We start from the raw sequence: 12,113 nt of genomic DNA on the forward strand, positions 1-12,113 counted from the left end.
CAGGACACATCAGAGGAGCGTACACGAAGGGTAAATCTGCAGCGGTCAAGCGCCACCATCCTTGAAGGAGAAGTCTGGTGGATGGCCCAAAATCATTACAGGCAGGGGGTGGGGGGGTGGGGAAATATTAAGGACCTTACCTTTCTCTGTGCCTGCGTTGTGCCCCATGACTAAACTACCATACCGCACAGGGTGTCATCTTCTCCCAGGTTCCGGGTATGTCACGGCCCAGCTGAAATGTCCCAAGCGAGTGGGATTTAGCCCGCTCAGTCAATCAGTGACTGCAGTGGTGTCCCGCCCCAGTCACTGACTGGCTGAGCAGGGCATCTGTCAGCCAGCTTGTGACATAGCTGGAGGGGAGCTTAGAAGACAGCCGGCTGGGGTCCAGGAACGGGATGCGGGACTGCACGGGCACTGGGACAGGTGAACATGACCTATGGCTATGAGTAGAGTCGCGGATATGTCACATGACCCACAACCCTATTTATTACTATGGAGCTAACAAACAGAACCGAGCACATCGCTCATCCATCTTACTCTGCTCTTTTCGGCGGCTTCATAGGAATGAATAGAGCCATGGGTCACGTTCTGTAGCGGCAGCTCTATTCATAACCGATAATCCAGGGGCCCAATACAGAGAACAGCTGTACGGGCATGATGGTGGTTGAAGTTTTGTAACCACTGCAAGTTGCTTTAGGTTGACATTTGTGCTTGAGCTGCATCTTATCCTATAGCTATAACAACGCTGCATTCAGAACTCTCCAAATCCATACATGGTGGTCACATGGCTTCCAGCTTTTGAACATTGAACCCTATTGACTTTAATGGGACTCATCAGATTCCCATTATGGTGCTGATATCTATATCCAAAAAACTAATTTATAGTGCGAACTGAGCTTTAGTTGCTTTAAAGCAATGGTGCATGAAATTGAGTAACATAGATATAGATACACAAGTCAACTGAACTCGCTTATTCTGGATAGACCATCTTGAAAGAGCATTGGTGGTGGTGGGGGGGAGGGGGTCTGGCAACGGCTTATCCCTTCTCTCTCCATTCATGGTATGGTCCATGGCTATCTCATTTATCGGTACCGTTAGGCTTAATGCACATCTATGGGTGCCCCATTATTCCTCCATCCAACTGATGTAATGTGGCTCGACAGGATATCTAAAAAAAACTCTGAATGCTGCTCTGGAGGTGAAAAGAGCGTAACGCATAGAATGAAATTCTGGATCAGTCCATTATTTATAACGCAAAGCCAATGAAGACCGCACAAGGGACTATGTGCAATGTAGGTTGCTAACCTGTTATCTTTGGTTGTCCTGAAAGGGGATCAAACAGCAGGTTAGAGGAATCTGTTATATGTCCCTATTGCACAGGAGATGCCGTGAAGGAAGGTATGTCTCCCACCTTTATCACCGGTGCCGTTCCCGCCTACTCAGTCGTTTAGTCCACGGTCCGGTAGGACCATTAGGAGCACTGCCCGTCCCCGTAGCGCCAATCTGGCTTGTCATCCAGGGGCAGATCGGCGCTATGAGGGCAGGCAGTGCTCCTAAAGGGCTTACCGGACTGTGAAGCAGAAGACTAACAGCACTGGAACGGCGCCGAGGATGATGGTAAGAGACATACCTTCCTCCTCAGCGTCTCCTGTACAATAGGGACATATCAGCGTTAACGTTAGATTCGTCTAACCTGCTGATTGGTTCTTGGAACTACTAACTCCCAGCATGTTATCAGGTCAGCCTACAGTTTAGTTTCACACCAGATGAGAAGCTTCGGATTGTCTTCCAGTCGTGTATATATTGCAATCGCCTGATAGAGATTCTGGTGACTGTTTTTTATCCAGAATTCGACCACTGAAAAACTGAGGGATTCAAACGCGATTTTGGCAGGTTCCCTCATCTCCAGTTTTGAAGTTTCTTTCTTTCTTTTTCCCCTTATCGCCTAAATCAGGAATTCGCAGTAAAAGCTTTTAGGAGAAGGGCGGGTTTATTTTATTCTACTTTTAAAAAAAAAATTTTTTTTTTTGTTCTTTGTTAAACTGAAGAATACGAGTCACGTCCGGAGTATTGGACATGACCGCCGCTTATGTTACATTAAAGAGAGTTTCTATTTTTAATGTGCCTTTTTGTCTGGCTTGAAATAAAAAGAAAAAAGCTTTGGAATATATTGTTAATCCTAATGTTCTGTACAAAAATATAAATAAAATACAAAGATGATTTGCACTATTCTCAGGACTTGTTTGTGGTTTAGAAGTTGTGTCTTATAGTAATGAGGCTGAGGGGGTAGCATCGTCTTGAGGAGAACGCCAAAGTGGCTTGTGGAGACGCATAGGCCGTGCAATGTCCTCTGGGAAAAAATATGTAAAGTAGCTCTCCTCCAGAAGGAAATGTACCTCCTCTCTGCTGCCATCTATTGGAGGTAGCATCTCCAGGTCAGTGCTTAACCCTTTAGGGGAGAATGTCACCTAGATTTTCTTTTATCGATTAGTTAGATACTAAAACTTTTTCTTTTCTTATTTGTTTCTATTTTGTGAGTGATTTTTTTTTTTATTTTGCTGGTTTTACATTCCTATGGGGGCTGCCATCTTGCCTGTGCTATTTTTAACAACACTTAGTGACATACTTTACAGCAAGACTCATGGACATAGACGACAATAGACACTCTGTCCCCTTGAGATAAATGTAAAACATCTTTGAGTGCCGTCTGTGACCTTTTAAAGTGGTCACTCCACAGGTAGCTGCTACTGTCTCCTCTATCTGCTGGTGTCACCTGTTGCTGCAATGGCATACTGATCACTTAACAGCAGCCTCCTCTTATCACCACAGACGCAGCAGGAAGTCTCATCTTAGATTTAGTCCCAGTGGTGAGAATGAGAACTGCAAGGTCTCAGGATTATTTTATAATATTGATAGGAAAATGGAAAATTAGAAAAATTGTCACCAAAAATTCTTTAAAAAATATGTTTAACATAAAAACATTATTTAAAGCATAAGTCATTTTCTGATGAAACATTCCCTTTAAAGTCAGAAATGGACAGCACCATTCGGATGAGGCTGCACTGACGCTTTTAAGTGCTGACATTGTCCAAACCTGCTCTAATACATGACAATATCCTGCTGGCCCTAGAAGCAGCCGGTTCACATTGTGCTGTGTCGTAGTCTGAGTAGGTGCCAGATTCTTTACTAGTCACTTGTGTATGCCAGTAACTTTGGATCCAACCAGCATAGACAGGATCACAGCAGCGATGCCAATGTACAACCTGTTCTTGTTGTGTAATCACACTCTCTAAGGTCAAACTGTAAACAGCTCCTGTGTTTGTGCTGTCACCATCATCTGACTGTTATACACAAGGTCATTATAAAAGAGTGCACTGGTAAAGACACCCTGACATTTTAAGTACCTGTTTGCTATGTTTCTCTACATCCCCATAAAGATGTATGTTTGACATGGCCAACCATACATGTGTTCTCAATGGGAAGGGGTAAGCCACTGCTTTGGTGTCCGCTTATCCCTCCCAGAACAGTAGGGCCAGGTAGTAATAATCCAGCATATCTTGACTGACTGAAGGGAGGACTCCATACATTTTAGACAGTTGTCCAAACCCCTCCTGCCTTTAGCTTTAGTCTAAGGGTATGAGCAACTTTAGGTTGGATATTATCCATTATGCCAAGACATGAGTAGATACCACTGGTGTGTGATAGTACTGCTCCCTGAATTCCAAGCAGTCTCATATTATAATTGCAAAAGCAAAGATATTATACTCGTAAATGGAAAATAATATTCTGAGTTTCCAAATTCTTATTGGCACATGTTTTCCAGATTTTACTGTATTTCTTATTGTGCATTATCAGTTTTTCTCCCAGTACACTTATAACCCTATTACACAAAGCGATTGTGAGTCATATTACGGACGATAATAGCTTCGTGTAATAAGTGGCAACCATCAGCCGTCATGCACAATGTCGGCTGATCGTTGACTTTTAATGTCTTTCAACATGTAGAAGACAAAGGGCAACGATGGCAATGATCTGCTGCCATCGCTCCATGCAATAGAATCTAAAAATTGCCTGGGGAGCCCAACCGCAGCTCCCCGCGCCCCCACTTACCCACTCACTTCCAGCGCATGTAATAGCGCCGGCAGCGAGCACGGAACGGGAAGCAATCGAGCATTGATCTGATAGGTCAGCGCTGGCTTGCTCCCAGTGTAATAGAGTAAAGCCCCTAACTACTAGTTTTACCCACCCTGTGCACTGCGGAGCTCCCTCACGTAACACCTATGATTGCTCATGTGTTGACAGCATTTGCTGCTGCCCGTGGTCACGATGGCAGTGATGACAGCATGTAAGTGCCGGGAAGAAACAAGTCAGAGATAATCATGTTGGATACGGGGAGTGTGATCTACATCCAGATGGTAGAGAAGAAATTGTCAAGTTACCGGGACCCATTGGGTTGGGCTTTAACATCATCCCATATCAGTAGCAGGCTACAATTTCCCCTCATGCATTGATACTTACTTTAGGCAGTTCTAGCCCTTTAGTTTCCTAGATTGTGGCCCTTGCCTGCTAAGCCTGTCAGAATAATAGTGCCTGGTTTCTTTAAAAAATCTTTCAAATTCCTATAACTGCGACTGAGCATGTGCGGCCAGCAAGCTGGACTACAGGATGCCACCTAGAAAGCGAGCTATTACTCCTAGTGCTGCGACTGAGCATGTGCGACCAGCTAGCTGGACTACAGGACGCCACGTAGAAAGCCAGCTATAACTTAGTGCTGCGACCAGCAAGCTGGACTACAGGATGCCACCTAGAAAGCGAGCTATAACTCCTAGTGCTGCGACTGAGCATGTGCGACCAGCAAACTGAAGCTGAAATTCGGGACGTAACCCTGGACACTATAAACATCACATTGGAGACCAGTAAGTGGTAAGAGCTGATATGGGAAACTCCTGAAAAGATTGAATTACTGGATTCTGAGAATTCTTTTCTTTGTATCAGATACTACTGTTTATAGGAGTCCTGTTCTGTATACTGGAATACCCCTTTAACTTAAAGGGGTACTCCGGGCTGGGGTCATTTTTATTGTACGGCCGGGAGGGGGTGGATATAGAAGGCGCCGGTCACTTACCTCCCCGGTTCCAGCACCATGTCCAATCCGGCTGCCGCTTCCTGGTCTGAGCTGTGGCTTGAGACGTGACGTCTCAAAGCAGCTCAGCCACTTAGCGGTCGTAACGGAGTCTTCTATATCCACACCCTCCCTGGCCGTACAATGAAAATGAGCCCATCCCTGAGTACCCCTTTAAACATCCCCAATGTAGGAATCAGTTCATCTGCACAAGGATTCAGGAGCTGGAGGGACGCTACATTCTCCCTTCTTTTGCCATTATCGTGGACGATAGCGGAGATAACCGTTTATACTTGGCCATCTGGAGTATGTTAAACCCACACACCCTTAGGGAGGACGGACACAGAGTTCTGCCGAATAATAACAGTATAGAGGGGATTTACAGGATTGTTGTTCTGTACAAAAGGTTCACAGAGCTCCCTCCTCCTACAATAAAGTTTCCACTAGTCACGGCCAAAACCTTTGACTAATAGCCATATGATCCTATTTGTTTTGCATATTTATCCAGCTGTCATAGAAGAATACTCTGCTCAGCTCCAGGGTTATAAAGCAAATTTGCATGGAAGAGTTACCCTTTACTAACAGCTGACAGAAATGTCCATGTGGGAGGGATAAACGGCCTCCATCTATGTCCTGGGTGCCTTCCATCTGTAAAACCTAGTCTTAGAAGTGTCACTGTTGTGTTTTTTTTTTTTTTGCAGAAATCAATAGTACAGGCGATTTTGAGAAACTTTGTACTTGGGTTTATTAGCCGAAAAATGCATTTTTATCATGAAAAAGCAGTGTGAAGCTCTCCCCCCTGTCTTTACTGTTCTCTATGGAGAGGGGAGGGGTGGAGAGAGATGAGGCACCAAAACAGGACAACAAAGAGTTAATTTACAGCTACATCACCGGGCTATCTCCTCTGTCAGTCAGCACTGACCTCTGAATACCGGCTTTCATACAGCTCCCTGAGTGTAATCCTTTTGTTCTTTGCTCTCTGCTGCTGACTAATCTCCCTCCTCCCCTCCATAGGTTACACAGGGCTCAACTGATGTACAAAAATCGAGATTTCCTGATAATGAGCAGTGGATGAGAGAGGACGGGGGACCTGGGGAAAGTCTTTTTGAATGCAGATAATGGCATATTTGCCTAATAAACCCAATTACAAAGTTTCTTAAAATCGCCTGGACTACTGATTTCAATAGTCGACAGTAGACACTAGAACGACAGTGACACCTTTAGTTAGTAAAAAGCAGATACCAACCGTGTCTGAGTTCATTTTGCATATAAAAGTCTCAAGTACAGCCATCCTGTCGTAAAAAGTGATCTCTCTCACACGTCACCCAAAATGTGCACTGAAAGCCTAAAATGTACAGGTATAGTAACCACAACAGTAATACAACAGAACATGAATTTGTCAAAAATAGATTTGTTTGCTCTTTGCATTGCAATCCGTCATTTACAGGGGGCGCACTGCTGTATCACACTTGGTGGTGGTGGGGGGAGCGCTGCTGTATCACACATGGTGGTGGGGGGGGAGCACTGCTGTATCACACATGGTGGGGGGGGAGTGCTGCTGTATCACACATGGTGGTGTGGGGGGGGGGAGCACTGCTGTATCACACTTGGTGGTGGTGGGGGGAGCGCTGCTGTATCACACATGGTGGGGGGGGAGCACTGCTGTATCACACATGGTGGGGGGGGGGGGGTGCTGCTGTATTACACATGGTGGGGGGGAGCACTGCTGTATCACACATGGTGGGGGGTGCTGCTGTATCACACTTGGTGGGGGGGAGCACTGCTGTATCACACATGGTGGGGGGGAGCACTGCTGTATCACACATGGTGGGGGGTGCTGCTGTATCACACTTGGTGGGGGGGCACTGCTGTATCACACATGGTGGGGGGGAGCACTGCTGTATCACACTTGGTGGGGGGGAGCACTGCTGTATCACACTTGGTGGGGGGGAGCACTGCTGTATCACACTTGGTGGGGGGGAGCACTGCTGTATCACACATGGTGGGGGGTGCTGCTGTATCACACATTGTGGGGGGGAGCACTGCTGTATCACACATGGTGGGGGGGAGCACTGCTGTATCACACTTGGTGGGGGGAGCACTGCTGTATCACACATGGTGGGGGGAGCACTGCTGTATCACACATGGTGGGGGGAGCACTGCTGTATCACACATGGTGGGGGGAGCACTGCTGTATCACACTTGGTGGGGGAGCACTGCTGTATCACACTTGGTGGGGGGGAGCACTGCTGTATCACACTTGGTGGGGGGGAGCACTGCTGTATCACACATGGTGGGGGGAGCACTGCTGTATCACACATGGTGGGGGGTGCTGCTGTATCACACATGGTGGGGGGGAGCACTGCTGTATTACACGTGGTGGGGGGAGCGCTGCTGTATCACACTTGGTGGGGGGGTGCTGCTGTATTACACATGGTGGGGGGGAGCACTGCTGTATCACACTTGGTGGGGGGTGCTGCTATATTACACATGGTGGGGGGGGTGCTGCTGTATCACACATGGTGGGGGGCGCATTGCTGTATCACACTTGGTGGGGGGGTGCTGCTGTATTACACATGGTGGGGGGGGGTACTGCTGTATCACACATGGTGGTGGGGGGTGCTGCTGTATTACACATGGTGGGGGGGAGCACTGCTGTATCACACATGGTGGGGGGGAGCACTGCTGTATTACACATGGTGGGGGGGAGTATTGCTGTATCACACATTGTGGGGGGGAGCACTGCTGTATTACACATGGTGGGGGGACAATGCTGTATCACACATGGTGGGGGGGAGCATTGCTGCATCACACTTGATGGGGGGTGCTGCTGTATTACACATGGTGGGGGGGCAATGCTGTATTACACATGGTGGGGGGTGCTGCTGTATTACACATGGTGGGGGGGAGCACTGCTGTATCACACATGGTGGGGGGAGCACTGCTGTATCACACATGGTGGGGGGTGCTGCTGTATCACACATGGTGGGGGGAGCACTGCTGTATCACACATGGTGGGGGGTGCTGCTGTATTACACTTGGTGGGGGAACGCTGCTGTATCACACATGGTGGGGGGAGCACTGCTGTATCACACATGGTGGGGAGCACTGCTGTATCACACATGGTGGGGGGAGCACTGCTGTATCACACATGGTGGGGGGAGCACTGCTGTATCACACATGGTGGGGGGTGCTGCTGTATTACACTTGGTGGGGGAACGCTGCTGTATCACACATGGTGGGGGGAGCACTGCTGTATCACACATGGTGGGGGGGCACTGCTGTATTACACTTGGTGGGGGAACGCTGCTGTATCACACATGGTGGGGGGAGCACTGCTGTATCACACATGGTGGGGGGTGCTGCTGTATTACACTTGGTGGGGGAACGCTGCTGTATCACACATGGTGGGGGGAGCACTGCTGTATCACACTTGGTGGGGGGGCACTGCTGTATTACACTTGGTGGGGGAACGCTGCTGTATCACACATGGTGGGGGGAGCACTGCTGTATCACACATGGTGGGGGGTGCTGCTGTATTACACTTGGTGGGGGGGGCGCTGCTGTATCACACATGGTGGGGGGGGCAATGCTGTATCACACATGGTGGGGGGGCAATGCTGTATCACACATGGTGGGGGAGCACTGCTGTATCACACTTGGTGGGAGGTGCTGCTGTATTACACATAGAGGACCTCTTGCTGCTAAACATAATTTTAAAAAAGTTCTCACTATTTTTTTTTTTAAAGCCACTCCTTTAATAAAATAAAATATATATTTATACTAAAATAAATATATACATCACAGAATGGGTCAAATAAAAGAATAAAATTGGGTGCACGGCGCCACACAATATTTTTGTTTCTTTTCGGTGAACATATCCTGTATGAAAAAATCCTTAAGGGGTTAAATATAAATAAAGCAGTAGAAGTGTACTGTACATAGTGTCTCTCCACGCTAGTCACAGCTTTCAGCACAGGACATAGTTCTGAGTCAGTTTGTTCCTGTTAATGACGTCATCCTCATTAATGTGTATATAGGGGGTCACTTAAAGTGATTATCTACATTTTGACATTGTATTGTTGTTAAGTCCATCTATCTAATCTGCGGGCGATGGTTGTCCCTCCGGTTCTCCCCATACACAGGAAAAGTTTGGCACGACCAACGTTTGTTTTCTCTATGGGCCTGCTTATACCTCTGTTGAGGATTGAGTCTTCTCTCCATCAACCTGGTCATATTGTCGGCCAAACCTGCATCCAGCAGGTGGTTTGGCAAACTTCAGTATAAAGTGTATGGGCACCTTAAAGATAATTTTGGAAGGTTAATCCTTGCTTTAAAAAGCCTTTGTCAGTAGGTTTATGCTGTTCCAAGGGTACGATAAAATGAGAAGGTGAATAGAATGATGTTCACTTACATTGTTCTGTGCAGCAGATTCAGAGGTATTCTCCTGAATAACAAGGACAATAACAAGTCCTCTCCATAATGTGCGTGTGTTCTCAGTAGTCCTGGATATTCATGAGCACCTGCACACCCTGCCCACCAGCTGCTCATTGGCAGTTATTTATCTATGTTGTCAATAGGCAGCTGTCAATTAGCAGCTGGAGGGAGGAGTTAGTGGTGTGGCACAAAGCCCATTCTCCTACATAGCAGGGGAACGGCTGAACAGAATTATGTAAGTAATACATTGTTGTGTTCAGCATTTCCGGCACTAGTTTATTCTGCTCTCATTTAAGGCTGTATAAACCTAGTATCAGATTCTCTTTTAGTATGGCACCCTCACAGCTTACTCTTAAAGTGGTTCATGGCTTTGATCAATACAAATCCTGAAAAAATAGTCTCATGAAAAATGTCTTCCTGCTGAGACCCCAATGATCTGCTGCAATCTAAGGGAAAAACCTTGTTCAGTTTCCCTGCAGCACCTCCACAGGGCAAATTGGGAATTACACTGTCCCTCTTGAGTATATGTAATACAAGACAGGACAACTTTCAGTAACAGGGGAGTCCAAAACATTTTTCCTGTCCAAAGCGATCCTTACATATTAGATGAAATTTGGCGGAACTCGTTGATTTCAGTGGAATTATCCGACAAATGTCTATGAGGACATCCTGCTGATGCAAGATGGTGCATGCTGAGAACGCCTTTGTTTGCAGTACAGATGGTATCACAAAATTCACAAGAACTAGAAGTAACCCTTCTTAGGAAGTACAGTGGCCGGGTTACTTTCCTGTAGTTGCAGAATCTTTGCAATTGTCTAAAACTTGAGTGGTTATCACAGCGTAACCCCTCATGAAACCAGCAGCAGGCGGCTGACTATTGTGTGTTACGGTAAGAGCGTGAATGCTTTGAGAAATGTGGACAAGTGACCCTCATAGACCTTGAGGTAGAATTCCTTTACAGGGGTTTTTCCATTGAAGAACCGGGCCTAAGGTAAAAAAACAAAAAAACAAAAAAACTCGCCCCTAAATTCACCACCAGTATTCCCCTGCCGCAGTTGCCGCAATGACATTGTGTACATTGTGCATAGGACATTGCAGCCAGTAATTGGAGTCACATGCTCCATGTACACAACATCACTAGTGAGCGAATAGTGAAATATTCTATGTTCATCCCATTAAAGTCTATGGGAACAAGTATTCGATAATTGAAAAACATCTATTCGACCACTTGGAGGTAAAAACCGGAAGCTGGGGGATTTGAGCGCTTATCGAATATTTATCGAATATTCGGCGAACTATTTGATAATATTCGATAGATCGAATACCTTACCATTTGATCGAGTATTTATTCGATCGAACAGTATTCGCTCATCACTAAACATCACCTCATTGAAGGGAGTCTTGTCAGCTCTATATTATGTCAGCTCAAGTGTCAAGGAGGTGTGGCTGAACTTCAGGATGCATAACTCCACCCTCTCTCCCCTTCCTGCCTAGACTGGTTGACATGCAGGACTTGGTACTGGAAGCCAAGCAGGAAGGGTGGGGGAGGGAAGAGGCATGCATGCTGTGGCCTAGCCACACCTCTTTGACACTTAAGCTCTGAGCATGACATAGAGCTGACAGATTCCCTTTAAAGAGGTGGCGATGTGTGCTTTATACATGTGTTGCTACAGTGGGAGGAATCACGAGCATAATCTCTTTTAAGGGAATCTGTCAGCTTAATATTATGCTTGTGTCAAGGGGGTGTGGCTGAGCCGCTGTGTGCCTGACTCCTCCTTCCCTTTCTTGATTGATTGACTGACATGCTGCTGCTCAAACTGAAAGGGTTGGGGAGAGAGGAGGCATGCATGCTGCAGCTCTGCTAAAAGCCTAGCAAGGAGGGTGGGGAAGAGAGAGGGCATGCATGCTGCAGCCTTATCTTAACCAAGGGAGCATAGTTAAATGTCTTACTATTTTCTTATTTGTTTCTGACGTCTGACTTGTTGACATACACTCCAATTTTGTTGTGTCTTTACAATCTGGATCAGCTCTGGGTACATATGGGCTCTTGGGTAATCTTACCCTTGATCTAGAGTAATTGCTGATATTTGTCCCTGAGCAGGAGACAAGATATTATGTTGCTTTGGATTTTCCCAGATCATTTTGAAACTGACAAGGACAAAGTTATCAGAACAGCGTGGCCTTCCCTTATATCGTGTGTCTCCGGACAGTTTGCTTTTATTTTAGATTACTACAGCATTTGGATGGGATTTAAATCCCTTGCTAGACAGTAAACTTTCCCACCAAATACAGTGTTCACATGGTAGGTGATAATTTCTAGGGCCAATATCTCTGTCTTTCTCCTTCGTATGACCACGGTGAAAAAAGTTTTAAAAGAGGAGCCGTAAAGCATGCTCACTACCGCTGAAATAAAACTTTGGGAGTGATGGAAACGGTTGTGCAGATGTAGATAATCTCAGGAATTGGGACCCCTAGTCTGATGTTCAGTGGGTCCGTGACTGATTGCAAGGACCAGTGGGGAGAGAAGTGTGTGACTGAGCGTCTCTTCCTGTTC

The sequence above is a fragment of the Dendropsophus ebraccatus genome, chromosome 5, assembly GCF_027789765.1.
Source record: "Dendropsophus ebraccatus isolate aDenEbr1 chromosome 5, aDenEbr1.pat, whole genome shotgun sequence".
In the NCBI taxonomy this organism is placed as follows: Eukaryota; Metazoa; Chordata; class Amphibia; order Anura; family Hylidae; genus Dendropsophus; species Dendropsophus ebraccatus.